The following is a 21,571-nucleotide window of genomic DNA, read 5'->3' as shown; positions in this document are numbered from 1 at the left end:
CGGCCCGGCCCACTTAGGCAGAAAGGCGGAGGCGAGAGCGCGCGCTCGCCGCCAGTTGCACGCAGTAGGAACCCTTGAAGCGCCCCCCTCTATCCGTTTGTTCGGGATACAGAGCTGACAGTCCACGCAGGGGCCTCTTCAAAACCCTCCAAGGACCGTCAATTATTAAAGAGCTGCGCTTCAATGATTCAATGGGTTTTGAGCGTCGCGCAAGATTCTGACACGCAAACAAACACACACACACGTGTGTTTGTGTGTGTGTGTGTTCATACACACGCGTGTGTGTGTTCATACACACACACGCGTGTATGTGTGTTATGTGTTATGTGTGTGTCTGCGTGGTGGTGGCTACATCTCCCCCTCGCGCGTCGTGCCGGCTTTAATAGGTGCTCGGTAACAGCACCCCTCCCGAGTCTATTAAGGTTCTCCGTGCGGGTGTGCGAGCGCGGTAGGCGCTCCGCTCGGTGCCGTACGATATCAACGCGACAAACTGAGTTCGATTCCCGGCCACGGCCAGCGTTGTCTGAACCAGTTCTGAACCAACCCTTACCTCGGTCGACCCAATCTTAAATGCGTAGCCTATTGCGAACCTTGGCCGAGTCACAGGCAACCCCCATCTGTGTGCTGTAAATGGGAACGGACTAACTCGTTTGGGTTTTCCCCATCGACAAAGGTTCGCTGCATTATTCGGCAATCTACGATACTGTATGGTTTAAAACAAATAATTTTCCTGTACAATCTTTTGTAAGTCCACTGCTGGATGGTGGTTGTTTGACCACACTGTTCTCTCCGGGCTGGTGGGTTGCTGCACCGGTTCAGATCGCCGGGGTTCACACGACGGTAACCGGTTCACGTCGCAGCGCACGACTCGCTGTGGCCGCCACCCCCTTCCCCTTCGGACTGTCCGTAGATAGATGTACACAGTCTCTCTATAATATTTCACCGTGCTGTATACCGATCTAGTCATTAATTACACTGGACACATTGGTGCAGTCAGCGTAAAAGGGCTCTGTCGTTCCAGCGTCAATTTTTCATGAATTCTGAAAAGGCGATTTTAAAATGTATGTGCCGCTCTTTTGAATCGATGATGTGAGGCTCTAACATTGAATTGAAATACATTTGCCGGCCGCTTTATCATCGGAATTCTATTCTTTAAATCCTGAATTCCTATTAATTTATATCCGCTGCCGTCATATTTCCGCAGCACACGAGTAGCGTCGTAACAGCAGTGAAATCCGGGGCTGGAGTTTTTATAAATATATTTTAAATTGACGTTGAATCCAATCTACGTGAAAAAAAAAAAATATCCCTACCGAGGTCGTCACGGAACGCGAGTACAATCGCCGGTCCGAATTCCACACAACCCTGGAAAGGGCTCTTGTAAAAGTGCACATCTCTGTCAATCCACTGCTGGATGTATTAGCTTCTGACGCCGTGTCGGTCGAGACCATACTTCACGGCTGGTCAATGCGGGGTTGGTTGAAAGGGCGTTGTTGGTTGGCCCCATGACCTCCGCAGACATCGCTCGCCACCAACGTTAGCCGTGGCTGGGAGTCGAACTCGGTTAACCGGGTTGCTCGCATTGTTTGCTAACCCCACTGCGGTCACCACTGCACCCGACAAATCTTCATTCGCACTTCGCTAGATGTGCGCTCACCTCTTCTCTCTCTCCCCTGTTGCCATTTATCGCCACCGTGCATAAACACACGGCACTGCCGTAAATACAGTCTGCGTTGTAAAAGTATGTGTGCAGCGACAGTCGCCGTTGGTGTGAGGTCGTGCTGAGTGGTTGTGTTTTACATGTTAATGATGGTTCTCGAAGGGTTATAAATGTGGCACATCTCGACGGGTGCGTACGGCCGACAACTTTAAAAGTTCCAAACAATACAAACGAGGGGGTGCAGGGTTAGCATACACTACGCCCCAAGTTTCCACATCGCTTCAAGTCGCGTGCCGATCCCTTGAAACATGTATACGTTGCGATCATCAGCATCATCAGCATCATCATCATCATCGGTGAAGCAAGCTATTCCCCCCATCCCGACCCCGTGGAGTGTGACGCTAAAGCGGATAAAAAGCGGGCAAATCTCATGAAGTCACGAGCGCTTTCACGAGCAGGACCCAACAGTAGAGAACAAGCCCCCCGAGGGGACCTGAACCTCAGATTGTAATCTGCAGGCAAAGGTTACTCTACGAATTTCCGTGATATCGAATTTGTTTCAACTCGTACGATTGGTCTCCCCCCCCACCTCTCTCCTCTTTCTCTCTCCTAAAAGCCCACAGTAAGTTTGAAAACAATCTTATTTTACGTATTCATCATGATTGCTTCTGCAAAGGCGTTCAGGATGTCGCTGATTGATGGATAGAGATCGTAATGCTCTCCTGGCAGGCTTAGACAAACTCATGCAAGCTCATACCACTGTATTCGGCACAGTGTATAATATTTAACAATAAGGTTTTTATTCTGTCACGTTTTTAAAGTAACTAATTAATAACTGTCCTTTGTCAATCCGCTGCTCGATGAAAGCTTCCCCATCCCGTGTCGGATATATGGGTTGTTTAACCATACTTCACCACGCTGGTCATTTGCTGGTTAATTAATGGGGTGTCCCGTGACCGGTTCAGATGTTATTCGCCAATGATGTTAGCCGTGACCGGACATCGAATTCGGGTGGGTAGATTCATAGTGCAGTGCTAATCAATGCGCCACCGCTCCCTGCCTTTGATATAGCGCATTTGAAAAAAATGAATCTCACAACTTCTGTAAAATACTGTACTGTAAGTAATATCGTTCGTGTGTGTCTATTTTATGACTCCAGGCGGTCCCCGTTTTTACGATACTTGCCGATGTTTTTTCTCTCTCGCTTATCGACCGTATTTAACAGGGTTTAATCGGTAAAAAAATAATCGCAAAAACACTTGAGACTAACAAAAGCTCCACGCCAAGCCACGTGGGAGGAGACCCGACTGACTCTGCGTTCATGTGTTTGGAGTCATGTCGGAAGATGAGTCGTCAATCAAGTTTCTTCGTCGGAAAATCTCTCCTTGGTGCCATACGATCGTCGTAAATAGGAGCCATCTTAAATCGGGCCGTCGTAAACCGGAGCCCGCCTGTACACACTTCCGCGTACGAATGAAGTGCGCAAGTGAGTCCTGTGCTGACACTCGACAGGTCAAAGTAACGTCGCTTAGTCGAGCGGCGTTGGGCGATTCTTATCTTCCAATTAACGAGTCCAATCGTGTAAGTGCCACACGGCAATGGTACCAATTGTGTCTACCCCGTAAAGACGACGGGGCTGCCGAGGATATTCTCTCGAGAAAAAAAAAATCACCAACTCTCAACACCACACGCATCGACAAGCACTGCCGTGCAGAGGAGGCAACGTGCGGAGATTCGTCGACGCTTGGGCCCTGTGTCGATCTGATGCGCTGGCGAGATGAATGCACGGGGGGGTGGGTGCGGGGGAGGGGGAGGGGCTGCGGGCAACCCTTGTGGGGGGAGGGGAGTTTAGTGGGAATCCTTTAATAATGCGAGCGATTGTAGAAATTAACGTGTGTACACAAAGACAAAGATCCCCCGTGTATAGCCTTAACAGACTGTAGGGACAAGTGCTGTTAGCGAGCACCTATGAAGGCCGGCACGGCACACGAGGGGGTGGGTGGCCAGCAGCACGCCCGGCCGCCTTTGTCTCCCCGGTGTGTAAACGTCAGCACTGGGGAGACAAAGGCGGCCGGGCGTGGTTCTGACCACACCACCCCCTGCTGTGCCGTTCCGACCTTCATAGGTGCTCGCTAACAGCACTTGCCTCAACAGCCTTTCAAGGCTATGCGGGGGATCTTTGTCTTTTGTCATCCCCACGTGGCCATGTCAGTCATTAGGTGCTCGCTATTAGCGCTTGTCACAGCAGTCTTCTATGGAGGCTAGATTTGGAAGCTTTGTCTTTTTGTTGCGTGTGTGTGTGTGCTCAACGCACTGCGCTATGAATGTCAAGATTGGTTCTCGGAAACCGCTAACGTCCGCGTAGCGACCAATAGCAAAGCGGGTCCCCTGATTCTTCTAGGTCGACTCAGCCTTAAAATAAGTAACAGCATCCCCACGCGCGCCCTAACCGGCCTTTATAACAGTACCTGGCCCAACAGGCTATGTAGGCTCGACAGGGTATCTTCGTTTGTGTGTAAACACAATGTCAAGGCTTGTGCTATGCAATGTACGCGTAGTTAATTATGCGGCATGTGTACGCGCGCGCGTTCAGTCTCTCGACTCCCGTGGTGTGTAAATTGCAGCCTCCCATCAACGTTGTGGCTGCGACAGAGGCCACGTGGTGAAACGCGCGTGTGTACAAAGACAACGGTCCCCCGTATAGCCTGTACAGACTGTAGGGGCAAGTGCCGTTAGCGAGCACCTACACAGGCCGAGACGGTACACGGAGGGGTGGGTGGGTGGCCAGCACCACGCCCGACCGCCTTTGTCTCCCTAGTGGCGATATTTACAAACCGCACCAGGTACTCATTGAGGCCGAGTCGACCTAGGGAAGGCCCACGACCGGTTCAGATAATCGTCACCGGTGTTGGCCTGTGAGAGGGGCGTCGAACTCGGGTCGCCGGGTTCGTAGCCACGGCCCGCTAACCGCTGCACGCACAAGACGTGACACTTTGTACAAAACGTTCATTGTGCACAAAGTTGCAGGTCGTTTGTATTCAGCGCAGGGCTCTTTATTTAAGACGGCTTAGCCAGAGGATGAATGCGCAACAATGCTGTGGCGTGAAACAGCAGGGGCGTGATGATACTGGGCATCTCTGTAGACGCCGTTCGGGTATGGGAGGAGCACACGTGTCTGTGAGCGTGGGTGAAGGTGCAGACGAACGCACTGTGTGTGTTTGTGTGTCAATGTACCTCGCGGGCGGTGTGAAAGCCACGTTTCAGGTCACAACGCGCCAGCTCTGTTTTTGCGTAATTCGCTCATCAGCCGGGAAAAAATGTCCACGCAATAGCACGCTGATGTAGGTACACAGGCAAATATATGTACACATACACAGCTAACAGTGTTGATGAGTCGGGCTGGGGGCTGCCCAGGAATGCTTCCGATATCACTCGCCTACTGGTGTTTGCCTTACCCGGGAAGCTCACGCGGGCCCTCTCACAGACGCACATAGAAAGATCCCCCGTATCGCCTTCAACAGACTGTAGGAGCAAGTGCTGTTTGCGAGCATCTGAGGGCCGGCACGGAACGGCACACGAGGGGGTGGGTGGCCAGCACCACGCCCGCTCGTCTTTGTCTCTCTCGTGACGATGTTTACACACCGCGGCAGGTACGCATTTGAGGCTGAGACGACCTAGGGGAGGCCTAAGACCGGTTCGGATAGTTGGCACTGCTGTTGACCGTCAGCGGGAATCGAACCCGGATCGCAGCGTTTTGTAGCGTGCCGCCCTCCACAGACGTACATGTAACAACATAAACACCGACAATCACACAAGTCCACACCATACACACACACACACACGCCCAAAGAAATACGTGCAATTACACATACGCATATACAAAAACTCGCACACACGTCAACGCACAGACACATTGCCCATCGACAAGTACAAATACTGTTATGCGTGCAAGTCCATATACTCAAATACGCACGAAGCGTGAATCTAGTATATAGGCAGAGAGAGACACACACGCAAAACAGACACGTGTCCCTTACACGTAGACTTGAAACTCGTGTGGGCTTCCCTGGTCACGTAATTTAATTAATATAATTACACAGCGCACCACGTGGAGTATAACACGTCACTCGCCGCACACTCACGGGTGAGGTGATAACGTCTATAAACCACCTCCCGTGTCGCGTCTGCCCCCGAACCAACGCGGCACGGCCGATGTAAAATCACCGAGCAGGATCGCCAGATACGGCAACGTTCTCGGGAAGGCGTTCACCGAGCAGTGGTTTATCCAATGCCCGTCGATGATGATCTCAATGTCGATCGGGCCCTGTGTGTGCGTGTACGGCGTGGGGTGCATGCAGCAGCGGTGGTTTTCCACTGTCGCCGTGGGTTGGCCGCCGCCGCCTTCCAGAAACCGGCGCGTGCGCGATCACGGCTCCTGGATTTATTTCAGACGGCGCGTAATCATCGTCGTCGTCATCATAGCCATGGTCGATCCACAGCTGGATGTGTGGGGGGGGGGGACTTCCCAAGTCACGGCGATCTCCCTTCGAGCGCTCCCGCGATGTTCTGAACGCTCCACCCGCACAGAGGACCGGCTCCACGCGTGCCACACGGGGAGCTGATTTCACCATCGCTCCGTTTTTTTTCTTCCCTCGGTGGACGCTCGCTCTCTCGCTCAGACGCGTACCCGTTCCTTGGCTCTTGTGTGAAATGTTAAAAATCTATGTTGGGATTTTTATTTACGAACCTTCCCCCCCCCCTTTGGGGGTGATCATTTGGCGGCAGCTGGCTTCGTCACTGCCGAGCCGTGGCGTCCGCGCGCCGGGTTCAGTCCCGGGTCCCTGCCTGGCGGTCTTCTTGACGTTGACTGTCTTTGTATTTCCCGTTGTGATCGCAGCTGTTACTTTCACAATCTACCGCAGGCGTGTGTGAAACACGTGCTGTTGTTCATGGGCTCTTGATATGATTATGAAGACCATGATGATGACGATTATGATGATGATTATTCTAATAATGATTTGATGATTATAATAATGATTATAATTCTAATAATGATTGATGATTTTAATAACGATTATGATTATTCTGATAACGATTATGATGATGATCGTAATAACGATTGTTGATGATTATAATAACTATTATGATTATTCTGATAACGATTATGATGATGATCGTAATAACGATTGTTGATGATTTTAATAATGATTATGATGATTTTAAAAACGATTACGGTGATTATGATGATGTGGGGGAGGCCCTCATCCAGCGGTGGATTGACAAAAAGCCTCTACAGTACGTGCCATGTGCTTATGCGTGAACGATGACGGTGCGGGTCGTAACGTCGATGTGTGTGTCTCGTTATGCAATTGACGATGTCTAGCGTAATTTTATCTTCGGATCGTAAACACTGCTCTGCTATCTTTGTGATTTAAGGCAACGGTGGTGGGTGTGAATGCCACAGCAACGGGCTTCGATGGCTGTGGGTATATAAGGTTCGCCAGCCTGAGCCCGGCTCCTCATATGAATTGGTTAGATAAAAATTACCATATTCTCTGGATTATACAACGCACTCTCACACACATTCGCCCCCCCCCCCTGTATTTTTAAGAAAGAGCTAGGGTGCGTCTCATAATCGGGTAGCTGTATGTATGTGTGTATGTGTGGGGAGCGGTAGTGTAGCGGTTAGCGCGCTGCGCTATGAACCTGGCGACCCGGGTTCGATTCCCGCTCACGACGATTATCTGAACCGGTCCTGGGCCTCCCCTAGGTCGACTCAGCCTTAAATGAGTACCTGGTGCGGTGTGTAAACATCGCCACTGGGGAGGCAAAGGCGGTCGGGCGTGGTGCTGGCCACCCACCCCCTCGTGTACCGTTCCAGCCTTCATAGGTGCTCGCTAACAGCACTTGTCCCTACAGTCTGTTAAGGCTATACGGGGATCTTTATCTTTATGTGTGTATGTGTGCCGAGATTCGCGTGTAACTTTATTCACACAGAGGGGCATGCGTTTTCTGTGCGTCTTGCATTCCGGAGCGTCGTCTGTTCTGGAGAATGCGGTAATATTGACCGTTTTGAATTTGCAATTATTTACTCGACACATTTAATCTCTTCACACACAACGCTTATTTTCAACCTCCCTTTTCTCCAAACACGTATATGCAATATTCACAACCCCGATGTGTGTATAATGATAATTATACTATGGGATAAGCAAGTCTAAAGTATATTGGTATGCATTCATACTCATGTTTTGGTGGGTTATCTTACTGAAAAATGCCAGTTGACTGAACCACAATCCCACATTTATGTCACCTAACCGTTTCTTAAAATATCTCCCCCATTTTAATATTGCATTATATCTTGTTCGGTTATTGAAACCGTGGAACTATGTATTATACTGTTCTGTGCATAATCGCGGCGCATTTGAGCCCGTATTATAAGCTTGTGATGTAACGCACCCATCCCTGGGATGAAATGGGCTCGCGTGCTGAGTGCATTCATCCAGCAGCGGATTGACCACGACTCAATGACGATGCTGCCTGCGTATTTGTGCATTCATACCACACGTGTGCATACACACGCGTTATATGTGTACGTATGTGTTTGTTGGACGTCATGTTGGCTATACACCGACCTTCCCTTCGTATACCAAACAAGCCTTAATGTGTGTTCGTTACCAATACTCACCACTGCCGCCCGTGTGGTCAATCGTTGTGTATTTCTGTGCGTTCGAATCCGCCTTAAATTAGGGCCTGGTGCGATTTGTGAACATCGGCACTGGGGATACAAAGGCGGCTGGGCGTGGTGCTATCTATACTCCCCTCGCGTGCGCTATTCCGGTCCTGATAGGTTAACAACACTTGCCCCCCCAACAGTGTTGAGTCTATACGGGGGTTCTTTGTCTCGGTAATGTGTGCGCGTGTGTCGTGGGGAGCGGTAGTGTGGCGGTTAGCGCTACGCTGCGCTGCGAACCCGGCGGCCCGAGTCCGATTCCCGCTCACCGCCAACACCAGTGACGATTATCTGAGCCGGTCCTGGGCCTCCCCTAAGTCGACTCGGCCTAAAATGAGTACCTGGTGCGGTGTGTAAACATCGTCACTAGGGAGACAAAGGCGGTCGCGCGCGGTGTTGGCCACCCACCCCCTTCCTCGTGTGCCGTGCCGGCCTTCATAGGTGCTCTCTAACAGCACTTGCCCCAACAGTCTGTTAAGGCTATACGGGGGGGGAATCTTTGTCTTTGTGTGTATACGTGGTGGTTGAGTGCGTGTGGGTGGTGGTGGTTGACTGCTGGGTTGGCACAGTGATGGGCGCAGCGTGAAATCGCGCGCGCTTTCCTCTCGCTCCTCGTCTGCCGCTCCCCTCAAACCCCCACGCGAGACCCCCACTCCCTCCGAAGCCACCCACCACCCCACCTCCTCCTCTTCCCTACCCCTTCATCCACGCCACCCCCTAACTCCCCCCCCTACCCCCCTCCCGCACACCTGCCGGGAGACCCCCTGCTCTCTCCCGTCCGACTCCCTGGCCCTAGGGGGCACAGATGAGCTCGCATCTTGGATTCGAGATCCCCCCCACCCCCAGCACCGCCTTTAGTGAGCTCCCCGGGTCCCCCTACCCACACGAACACGAGGCGTGAATGAGAAGTGGAACGCGTGCATATCCACATGCATTGGGCGCGCGCGTGATTGTCTGTAGACATGGACGGGGAGGGAGGTGGGGCTGAGAGCGGTGGCGCAGTGGTTAGCGCCGCGCGCTGCCAAACCCTCGGGCTAACAGAAGTGAGGAGTGCGGTGTCACTACCTGTCCTGAGCCTCTCTCTCTACCTGCCCCCCCCCCTAAGTCCACTCGGCCTATAAAATGAAAATCGTGTGCGGTTTGTAAACATCATCACCACCGGGGGATACAAAGGCGGTCGGGCGCGGGTTCTGACCGCACCACTTCGGTTCGGTGCTCGCTGAACAGCGCGCGTGGGCTCCGTCCTCCTCTCTCTCTCTCGACGCGGGACCTTCACTTGAACAGCGAATGGTTTTTATCAGGCGCCATTTTGGACTTGAACACGCATCAACCCCAGCAATATCTGCGCGCCCCCCCCCCGCTCCACTTACTCACGCGTGGTCACGGAACGAGTCGTCGTTTAACATTTCTCAACCACCGCGGTTGCAGGAGCCTCCAGAACAAAAATAGTGTCGGCGAGCCTTTCCCGGGGAAATGTAATTGAAATGAATAAAGAAATCCGGAGACACGCCCGTGCCCTGTTAACGATACTGCATCCCGAAAGTGTCTAAATTTGTCTTTGCTTAACCGAGGAAGTGTTTAATTCGCGGGGTGTCCGAGTCATGGGTGGAAAAAACTCGGGGAAAACCCCGATTTTTCCAGCGGCAGGCATCGGGTTTTTCTTTAATACACTTAAACCCGATTTAGGGGAATTAAAACCTGGTTTAATGAATACGAAACTCTGATCCAAGGCTTAGGCTGCTTCCTCGTCGGTGCTGCTATCGTACTCGGGGCCGTCGGGCACGGGGTAGTCGTAGAATGCGGGCAGGTTGGTCTTGATGAATACGAGCTTCTCCACAATCGTGGGCGCCAGTGAGTTCCTTAGCTTGGAATGGATGAAGCCCATCGTTGAGAAGTTGGCGAAGTGCGGTTCTGAAATTAGAACCAATTAAACCGGATTTCTCCCAATCTCAGATGATCGGGTTTAATATAAAAAGACAATTAAACCCGATTGTAAAAAACCCGACTGTGCCACCCTTGGTCCGAGCTGTTTTCCGTAGTGAGCTACCTCGTGTATTCTCTATACCCACCTCGACCCACACACACGTCGTTGCAATCACATCTCCGATGTGGGGTCCGGAGGGCCAGCAAGCCGGTTACTAAACAATATCGTTGTTTAGGATATATATGTACGTGAAGACAGAACGGAGGTGCGTTTAAATAAATGCCTGCCTCTGATTTACCCGTGATGCTCCACAACAGTGCACGTGTAATTCCCTTAACAAATATTGTGGTCGGTGTATGAAGGCGAAACGTTAGCAATTCCGTTGATTAAGTGTTAGGCGCGTATCATTGGCCGGCGACGTGAGTTTGATTCCACGGCTATAATGTTGATGGCGAGTGATATCTGAACTGGCAGTGGTGGGTTTCTCTTCCGCATCCGATGCTCGCTTTAAAATCGTGAAATATGGTGAAACAACCCCCCACCCCGTATTATAGATGCGAGAGGGCATTTCGTGCAGCCATTTATTGACAAGGCGCTGTAAACTGTTTCATTTAACAAGAATTAAAAAAAGAGTAAAATGAGAGTGAATATCAGAGGACACGGGGTAAACATGATTATTTTTTTGTGATTTAATCATTTAAGTAACTTAACTAATGCGTGTGAATATACAGTACACGATGCCAACTGATGCTATCTTTGATACACATTTTTAAAATTTTGTTTTGTACATGTATCCCATAGCTTTAGAATTATTTAGGCATAACGAGTGTGATTTTTTTCAGTATTTTTCATATTTACACCGTCGTAATTTTTATATGAACTAGCAATGTCTCTCCTTCGCATATATTGATTCATGCAAGCCTCGGCCTGCTGATGAGACGCTGAATGTGGAATCGGTCCACAGTTTTGCTCGCCTTGAAACAATGCTGCTGAAATTACGCACTCCCAGACGGCCGTGCGACCGGCTGATCGGTTGTACGCACGGATATGTACATTAAACATTGCCCGCTTATATAATCAGTTGTTTTCACTTAAGCGCCACTAAATATTGTTTTGAGTTATCTCTTATATCAGAGTCTAGTGTATTACGGTGTTTATATACTAGCGCGTTACAATAGCTGTCTGTTAGCGCTATGTATGTACAGCCGCTAAAACCATAGCCGGCCTGATATTTACGATGTATGCGCTCATACATATGACATTAAATTGTTGCTATAGCGAATAACAACGATGATGATTTTTGAATAACCGAAATATTCATAGTAATTCATATTAATGACTCAACCACTGTCGATTTAACAGCATGCAATTCTATTAACGGCGTAGCGTTAAGGCGGAGTCGTCAAACAAATGCACACACACATATGAAACGCCTCTCTGTAAATAGTCTCGTGCATGTTATTAACGCTCGCATGTTTCGTAATCCAATTCAATATTTGTTTTGGATATCTGTCGTGTCAGCCGGCAGTGGCCACCGTGGTGAAGTATGGTCAAATAACCCCGCGACACGTGGCATGTGCTTTCCAGAAGGGGCTGCACGTGTACTGTACTGTATACCTCCATGCGCCACCGCAGGACCCTGCTGAAGACGAGTCTTGAGACTCGTCAATGTAAAACACGTCAAATGCATGTGCAGTAATAATGTAGGAGGTTTAATCTAAATATATATAGCACTTATGAATATTTTTTTTACTGGCACTTAAGAGAAAACGAAGATCTCGACGTTTCGGCCAACCGGCCTTCTTCACGATGCTATATTGAGATGTGTTTAACTCGCTTATCGACGATCGTGACCTGAAAAGCGCGTTCTCGCGATGTTCTAGATGGGATAGAAACGCTTAAATCGGCCACAACTTTAGTCAAAATATCCCCAAAAATCGAGCCCCCAAAAAAATACACGACGCGGACCTTGATTGATTTTATTTAAAGGGCAGGGTCAACCGAAAGTTCATCCACATGGCTATAAGTCTCCTGCTAAACACAAACATACGATTCCCATCAACAGCGAAGCGATTCGCCTCCCGTTGGAGTGTGACGTTAAATCCGATGGAAAGCGGCCAATGCGCTCTGCCGGATCGCCCCGTGGAATGTTTGGCCCGCGGGTTCTCGCCCGAGTGTGGCGGTCAGCGCGAAACGCTGCGCTACGAACCCCGCCCGCCCGAGTTCGATTCCCGCTCACGGCCACCAACACCGGTGACGATTATCTGAAACCGGTCCTGGGCCTCCCCCTAGGTCGACTCGGCCTCAAATGAGTACCTGGTGCGGTACGTGCACATCGCCACTAGGGAGACAAAGGCGGCTGGGTGTGGTGTTGTCCACCCACCCCATCGTGCGCCGTGCCGGCCTTCGTAGGTGCTCGCTAACAGCACTTGCCCCAAAAGTCTGTTAAGGCTATACGGGAGGGGGGGGGGTCTTTGTCCTTACGTGTCTACGTGTTCGCGTGTGCGCGCACGTGAGGGAGCGGTCGCACATCGCTTCACGCGCTGCCTTACGAACCCGAGTTCGATTCCCGCCCACGGCCACCAACACCAGTGACGATTATTTGAAACCAATCCTGAGGTTCCCCGTAGGTCGACTCAGCCTCAAATCAGTGACCGGTGCGGTGTGTCAGAACATCGCCACTCGGGAGGCAAAATCGGACGGGCGTGGTGCTGGCCACCCACTCCAGCGTGTGTGCCGTGCCGGCCTTCATGTAGGTGCTCTCCAACAGCACTTGCCTCAACAGTTTGTTAAGGCTATGCGGGGGACCTTTATCTGTGTGCATGTGTGCATGCAGCGCTGAATTTCACCTGGAACAGTCCACAACGGAGTTTCGGAAATTATTTTGGAAAGCCACGCCATGGTCACTTTGTCATCAACCTGATCATGCGATTATTGAAATAAAGGGTAAACACTACGTGGTTATTGATAGGCGGTACCTTGTACGGTCTACTCTTGTGATGGTGCCTTACGCCGATAACCCCTACTCCAAGCCAGCCTTAACTGCGTTGCGAAAAATATCGAGCGAGAAATGTAAGCGATGTGCACGCGTGTAGATCACACGTGTAGATCACACGCGTGTGTTCACGCGTAGGTCACGCGTGCGCACGTGTAGATCACACGTGCGCACGCGTGACGCCTCCTTAAATTCTGCCGTGGCGTGTTCGGCCACTCCTCGCCGTTGAATGGAGCGAATTATTTGTTGACGCGGCGTTGGCAGTGGTGCACGAGTAACAGACAAAACAAAACTCAACCACGTTCGAGGATAACGCCTGCGGCCGGGAAAACATAATAGGCGACGTTTTAGGCAATGGTCCTCCTTCACAGCAAGCCCCAGGGCTGGCTCGGCCCACGCGCGGTCATTCGCCACCGCTGCGCAAATGACACACGCGTGTGAGCAAGAGCGGTGGCGCAGCGGTTAGCGCATTGCGCTGTGAACACGGCTGCCTCGGATTCATTTCCCAGCCACGATTGACAATCGGTGGACGAAGCGTGACGCCTGAGATGCCTTGAACTCCGTTCTGAGCCATCCGCTTTACGAGCCCGCACTTGACCGGCGTGGTGAAGTATGGTCGAACACAACCCACCCCTACCCCCACGTGTGACTGACACGGAGTGGAGAGGCTTGGTATGTATCCAGTAGTTGATTGATACGGCGCTGTGCGTTACATGACACCGCGTGTATGATACAGCACGTGTGCAGACACACAGCGCTTGCTTGCCCATGCTTTCACATGCATATAACATACCCGTGTTTATATGCATACAAAACCAAGTGCAGTACTTAGTACGTATAATAAATCTATATCCTATATCGCGTATGCAAGCTGATGGATGTTATATATATCTTGTAGCGAACGTACACAGCGCATAGACTTTCGTAGCGCCTGTGTAAGTATAAACAAAGATCCCCCGTATAGCCTTTGTTGGGGCAAGTGCTGTTAGCGACCACTTATAAAGGGGGGTAGTGGTCACCACCACGCCCGGCCGCCTTTGTCTCCCTCGTGGCGATGTTAACACATCGCACCATGTACTCATTTGAGACGGAGTCGACCTAGGGGATGCCCAGCACCGGATCAGATAATCGTCACCTGGTGCTGGTGGCCCGTGAGCGGGAATCGAAATCGGGTCGCCGGGTTCGTAGCGCAGTGCGCTGACCACTGCACCACCGCTCCCTAACACGCGTTCATCATGTATGCGCACATACAAACTTAAAGACCTGCATCATCTGTACGTGAAATTTAAATGTTCGTATATAGTACCCGCGTTTTTAGTTAATAGCCTATACATATGTTATTTGCACCCGCATGTATACTGTACTATCAGTGCATAACTGACATTTCTAATATAGGCGATTGCATGTTTACTCTGAATATAGTGCTTCCTTATCAGCTGCACGTATATGTATTACTAATAACAATAATAAATTACATGCATAAGGCGCAATTCGTCCAGGGATCTTAGTGCGTATTACCTACGTCTACATGTTCACGTGTTTAATAGTATGTGTAATACTCGTTTATACTCGTCACCTTTTGTGATGGGTGCTGATGTAGCGACTTGCCGTTGTTTCATGTACATCATCGCTTCCGTGGATATTATCGTAGCAGTATATCTACATTTAGTAGTAATATACAACTAATATAAATAGTGCAAGGTGACTGCTTTTATACATACTATATTTCATACAGTATACGCTACGCATGCAGTGTATGTTTCGCCATACAAAGTAAACAACACGGAATATGTGATACGCGTAAATCGTACCCCCATCCCTCGCCCCCTCCCCTCGCACCCCCGCAACTGATCAGCGTGTGGTGAAGAATGACAAAAACTAACCCTGACGGGTTAAAGGGCGACGGCTTGAGAGAAGACCACTCCATCCAGCAGTGTTCATGTTGTGAATAGACGACTCGTAATGGTGTGGTGCACAGCGTCTGTGTTGGTGTGTGTCTCTATATAGAGAGCGAGCGTGGTGGTGCAAGTATTACACTAATATCGTGCTTGATTGCAGGCGGGAACCGTTCATAACGCTGCAACGGGAATTATTTTGATAATCAACATCCATCCGTCGTATTAACACGTTTCTATACATCTGTGCGTATGATTTTATTCGTTAGTTTTTTACGTTTGTTTTTTCGAGGAATGCTTTTTTAGGAGCCAAATTCACTTGTTTTTGTTTGCGGTCGGGGTACATTATTTGCTAGCTGCATTCCAATTATAATAATACGGTATGGCGTAGCAATAAAGTAGAATTTGTAGAATACAGCACAGGTGTACCTCGCAACTCTTGTCGCAGTGCCCTTACGTCGATTAACCCCTAACTATTCCGAGCCAACCGAGAGAAAAGAAGCCTTCCGTGAAATCGTCGAGCGAGAAACAAATTCCCGTTTTCCCAGTCGCCTTACAAACAGTTGAATGTCCTCGCGAGGACGGGGGGGGGGTGGTGGCGAGGGGTGGTGGGACATTATCCCAATCAGGGGCCACTCTCGGTTCCCTTTAAAGTCCAAATCCCAGAGAGGATGAGGAGAGGGGAGGGGGGACAGCGCGAGTGGACATCACGCGGCCTCTGCCACCCAGAGGTTGCGTCATTTGACCCCGTGTCTTTGTCGACGGGAAAACTAAAAAAAAATGTGTCGTGTTGATGAGGCTCACCCGGGCGATTTGCCGTGATGATAATTGACGACGTTATGTAGAAGCTGGAGAATGTGCGCCTGCTCATAGGCCGTAGTATTTTTGCTCATGCAACATTGCATTGTGAGTCCGTGTTTTGCATGTAGAGAAAGAGGGTGGTTATCAAGGTGATGTCTAGCTAAATGTATACGTACAATACGTAAATAGCAGGTCGCATGATCGTACTTGTGCATTTTTAAGGTCAGTCGATCGAAACGTCGGGCTACTTTTCTATGAGCGACAGTAAAAACAACATGCGGAAAATATTATTTTGTGTTTATAGAGAGAGTACTGTCGTCGGTGTCTGACGTACGTTCGCACTTCTGCGATTTCACACAGACGGCAGGAAATCACGTGTGTCTGAACGCGAGCTCGGCTGCGTACATATGCACAACTGCACGTGTGTTCGGCTTTATAATCGACCCTGATTTGACTTAATGAATGATTATTATTACACGGCATTAAGTACGATTATTACGAACATACTACAATAAATATACAATTTCTTGAACAGAGTCGCGCTTGAAATTAGCGGCTTAAATGGGCACAGCAAAGTGCTCAGCAGGGCGTCGTTATTCTTTGGCGATGGATTAATGAATCGCTTCGCGTGGTCGCATCTTGTTCGAACGAAAATGCGGAAAGGATTGCGGGTCCCGTCGGCGTCGCTATTATAATAATAATAATACGGCAAACTCAACCCGTGCATTCGATAAATCAGCGATCGTCCGATATTTCCATTTGCGTTAATTGTTTTGCGTGTGATTTTTTTTTGAACGTCAACGGGTATATAAATACGAAGACCATAAATAGACCACGTGGATTTCGAGGTTTCGCGTCGCTCCGTGGCCACGTTGGGCATCGGCTCGCAGCACGAGGCGCTGTCGTCACAGCGGGGATGCGACGTCACCGTGACGGGTTCGTCAAAACCGCTGACAAGTTACATTGGCGTGAAACGTTTTACGCTTTGTGATATTTTTATGTTATGGTGGGGAGAGTTGTTGCTTTAGTATCCACGATGTGTTTTTTTGTGTGTTGGTAATAATACGACGCGCTCGTTCATTTGCAGAATACAGCGGGAATGATAACTTTCGCTTTTTCGATTAACGTTATGGGGAAATATTAGGACGAAATCCGTTCCGTGTTTTACTTACACACCTTTAAAAAAAGGTGTGCAATTTACACTAATTTAAAGCTAATGTGAATTAATATATATACTGCATTTAATAGGCTGGACGTTTCGAGTAACGGGCTTTCATGTTCGGCTTCTATATTTTATATATTTCGTATTTATTTAAAAGCACGTGCACAAAATCACGCTCACCCTCAAACGCGCGCGTACTCTCGGTACAGAACAGATGCACGTGCGTCTCCGTGTGTTGACACATTTCCTTACGTGTGAATGTGTCTCTGTGCGTGTCTGTTACGTATTCATGCGCATATATATACACGTTTATGTATAGCCAACTAAGTTAACGCGCTATAAGACTTAAGCAACAACACACGATACATACTGTAGTAGTCATAATAACAGCGCTTTGCGTTAACACGCTTGGGATAGTGGAGCATGCATTGTCTAACGAGAGCATTGGCCACCACACAGAGTCTCTGCACTACCAGGCGCCCATCTGTAGGTAAATGTTTGTCTAAGTTGGATAATCCCACTCGGTGGGGGGCGGGGGGGGTGTCTGCAGCCCTCCCCCCGCGCGCCCCCACCGCGTCCCTCAGGGTCGCCCCCCCCCCCTCGCCGCCTCTGAAGTGAACCCAGCCCAGGGTTAGGCCAAGTCGGGGAGTAGAGGAGGGGGGGGGTCTCCTAATTGTAAGGTGTCGCAATCGTCGTTATTATAATTATTTGTATTTAATTTATATATTTTTAATGTTGGGTGTGGGAGCGGTGGCGCAGTGGTTGACGCGTCGACGCTCGACACACACCCCACGTATAAAGAAAATAAATTAAGCAACAGAATACGAAGTTTCGATTGTAACGCAAGCAGTCGTCCTCAGGTAGAACTAAATTTGAGAGACAAAACACAGACACGGAGACACACAGACAGACACACAAGCAGAGAGAGACAACACAGACATACGGAGAGAGACACACAACATAGACACACACAGATACTGTCGCCTATCTACGTGTTACCTACTGCACAGGTATATATTACTTGTAATTATTAGGCACTGCATTGTGGCATACAGAGTACAGTGGAGTAACTCGACATTGGCTCCACATTGGCTACCGCGCGCGCTCTGCAGCGCGCACGAAGAGTCGTTGCGTTAGACACGAGGCGCAAGTGGCACCCGTAGCGTTGTCAGATCGCGCCGACCGCGGGGTTTTCGCCTGGGGGGGGGGGGGGGTGGTGGCGGTGTCGCGGCCGCTCAAGCAGAGGAGCGCCGGGCCGGGTCTGCGTCGTGCGAGCGAGCGCGCTGCGTCAACAAGAAAAGCGTTCCGCGAGCAGATTGTGTAACGCGCAGAAGACGCCCACGTACACAAAGACCCCCCCCACCCCGTATAGAGCCTGTGACGGACTGTAGGGGCAAGTGCTGTTAGCGAGCACCTGTAAAGGCCGGCACGACACGACACGCGAGGGGGTGGGGTGGCCGAGACCACGCCCGGCCGTCTTTGTCTCCCCCGGTGGCGATGTTTACACGTCGCACCAGGTTACTCATTTGAGGCTGAGTCGAACTAGGGCGGGCCCAGGACCGGTTCAGATAATCGTCAACCGGTGTTGGCCTTGAGCGGGAATCGAACCGGGGTTCGCCACGAAGTGACGTCACCACGGCGCCTGTGCCAGGCCACGTGCACTTTGAGGCCACGGGTGGAATACATACACACACACAAATGCACACAGACACACACACACAGATGCACACACATACACACGCGCGTATAGACATATACAAGCACGCAAATGAGACCGATACACACGCATAGACAGATACACAAAGACAAAGATCACCCATATAGCACGCGTGAACAGACTGGTGGGGCAAGTGCTGGTTGCGAGCACAGATACGTACAGACAGAAACAAGCACACGCATGCATATGCGTACAGACGGATACACACACGCGTATACACCGATACAGGCGGACACGCACACACGTATAGGCAGATATAAATACACAGACAGGCGGATACAAACAGACAGATATAAGCACGTAGATAGACAAGTCAACGAGTACCATTGAACAGACTGTTGGGGCATCTACGTTGGCCGTGAGCGGGAATCAAACTCTGGTCGACGCGTTCGTAGCCCAGCACGCTACACCCCCCCCCCCCCCCCACTTAGAGACATACACACAAGACAAAGATCCCCCGTATAACCTTAACATACTGTTGGGGCAAGTGCTGTTAGCGAGCACCTATTAATGCCGACATGGCACACGAGGGGGTGGGTGGCAAGCACCACGCCCGGCCGCCTTTGTCTCCGCAGTGGCGATGTTTACGCACCGCACCAGGTACTCATTTGAGGCTGAGTCGACCGAGGGGAGACTCAGAACCGGCTCTAATAATCGAACTCGGCACGCAAACGGCTACACGACTGCTCCCTTCAACACACACCCTTACACAGACACACAAAGACACGCACACACAAACACATGGTGATACATACAAATCGTTTGGCGATACGGTGATACAGCGACGTAGTAGGTGTACCTACTACGTCGCTGTATCACCGTATGCGCAACGACTCGTGAACTACACAATCCCTTGCTTGCGATACGATGCGACGTTGCCGCTTGGCTCACGGCGTAGCAATGTAGACGGATAACAGTCTAGCGACGTGGAGAGGGCACCAACACGGATCGCGGTGTGGTGGTGGTGGTGTCGAGAGAGAGAGGAGAGAGAGGTCTTTAACCGAACGGCACCGCGAGCTCCCCGCTGTCTGTATGAACGCGACAGCACGGCCGCGTCACGCCAGCTCGCTCCACGTCAATCCGGGAAGGCTCACCCCATCACCACCACCACAACCAACGCCACCACCACCACCCACCGCCACCACCACCCCACCACCACCGTCTTAATTATTTTGACAGACCCCAATGTGTGACCGGTGCGGTTGTTGAGTTGTCACCGTGCGCCGCCGCTGTGTTTTGTCTTTGTCAACGAAATCACGCTCGAGTTGTGTTTCGTTGCGTTACATTTGAGTTCTAGTTTGTACAAACTAATTCATTCTAGTTTGCGTTGTGCGTGTCTTTTGTGTATGTGTCTTTGTATTAATGTGCGCGTCGTCGTATCTGCGTGTATTTGTATATATGCGTGTCTTTGTATCCGTGTGTTTTTGTCTGTGTCTTTGTCCGTCTCTTTGCATAACCAACAGTCGCGGCGAGAGAGGCTGCTTTACGCTACATTATATAAACCAGGGCCTTCCAAACCCGCCCGTTATTCGATGGCGGGCTATGAACACGCACCCAAAGTTTCACTTTGGTTATCCACAGGTAGTCTCTTGTGTTGAACATACAGTGCCGTGTTGCGCCTCTGCGGCGTGTCATATAAACGCGCACGTAGAATCAATTGTACTCCATTTGTTTGTTTTACTTCGTACGATGAATGGAGAGAGACGGGGCCAGCGAGCGGGTAGGCAGGCCGCGTCAACGCCATCGACTCCCAGATTTGTGTTTTTTCATCGGCGAAGTCATTGACACGTGCGTGGTTACATTGCGTCGCGTAATCGTCCCCCCCGCCCGCTCCGTCTGCTGGGCGCGCTGATTAATCGTGGAATAAAGACGTCCGCTCACGACATCGGCATGTCCGCAAGACACGCAAAGACCCCCCCCCCCCCCGTATCGCCTTTAACGAGACTGTTAGGGCGACAAGTGCAGTGTTTCGCGAGCACCTTTGAAGGCCGACATCGCACACGTAGAGGGTGGCTGACCCAAAAACCACGCCCGGCCGCCTTTGTCTCTCCCCCGGTTGGTGGTATTCACACAGCACACCAGGTACTCGTATGAGGCCGAGTCGACACATAGACACGTGTGTGCACGCACACATCCGGCACGGACACGCTGGTGTTTATTTAGACCAGTCGGACCAAGTGCAATGCTGTAATCGTTTGTGCCGAGTCTTGTTTTGCGTGTGCGCGCTCTCTGTGTGTATGTTGAGTAACTGTCACGCGAATGCTGCTGTTAAGGAGACGTTTTTTTTTAAAAAATCTCATTATTTACAGCGAGTGCCCATCGCAACTACTGTCGATTGTCAAGTAAATCGTTGTTGCGTCCTGGCGATGGTGAGTAAGATTGATGAGTGTCAAATGCGAGCGCACGTGTGCGTGTGTGTTTTGTAAGCCGCTGATGGAAACGTTAAGCAGCTAAACGTGTCACTCGTACGTAAGTACGGGTTAATATTTGTTGTGATAAAAAAACATTTACGGTAGTCGAAGAGCGGATTTATACCAACCCCCCTAAAAAAGTGTCGGCGTTTTCGACGTCGTGTTATTAAAATAGCGACAAAGGCCAGGCCGCTTAAACGGCCCCGGTAATTTTTTTTACACTCGACAAACGCACCGATTTCATGACGATAACGTCTCGTGTTAGCCACACAA

The 21,571-nt window shown here is 50.4% G+C and overlaps 1 protein-coding gene across 1 annotated transcript in view; it reads left to right on the top strand.

Annotated features, from left to right (window-relative positions):
* The window catches only part of LOC144722679 (lipopolysaccharide-responsive and beige-like anchor protein), a 281,782-nt gene that overhangs the window by 173,490 nt on the left and 86,721 nt on the right, over positions 1-21,571 (top strand). The window lies entirely within an intron of this gene.

Source organism: Lampetra planeri, chromosome 15 (genome assembly GCF_965212315.1).
Source record: "Lampetra planeri chromosome 15, kcLamPlan1.2.h2, whole genome shotgun sequence".
Taxonomy (NCBI): Eukaryota; Metazoa; Chordata; class Hyperoartia; order Petromyzontiformes; family Petromyzontidae; genus Lampetra; species Lampetra planeri.
Note: the sequence above shows the minus strand (reverse complement) of the source record. Positions and strands in the feature narration are given on the sequence as shown.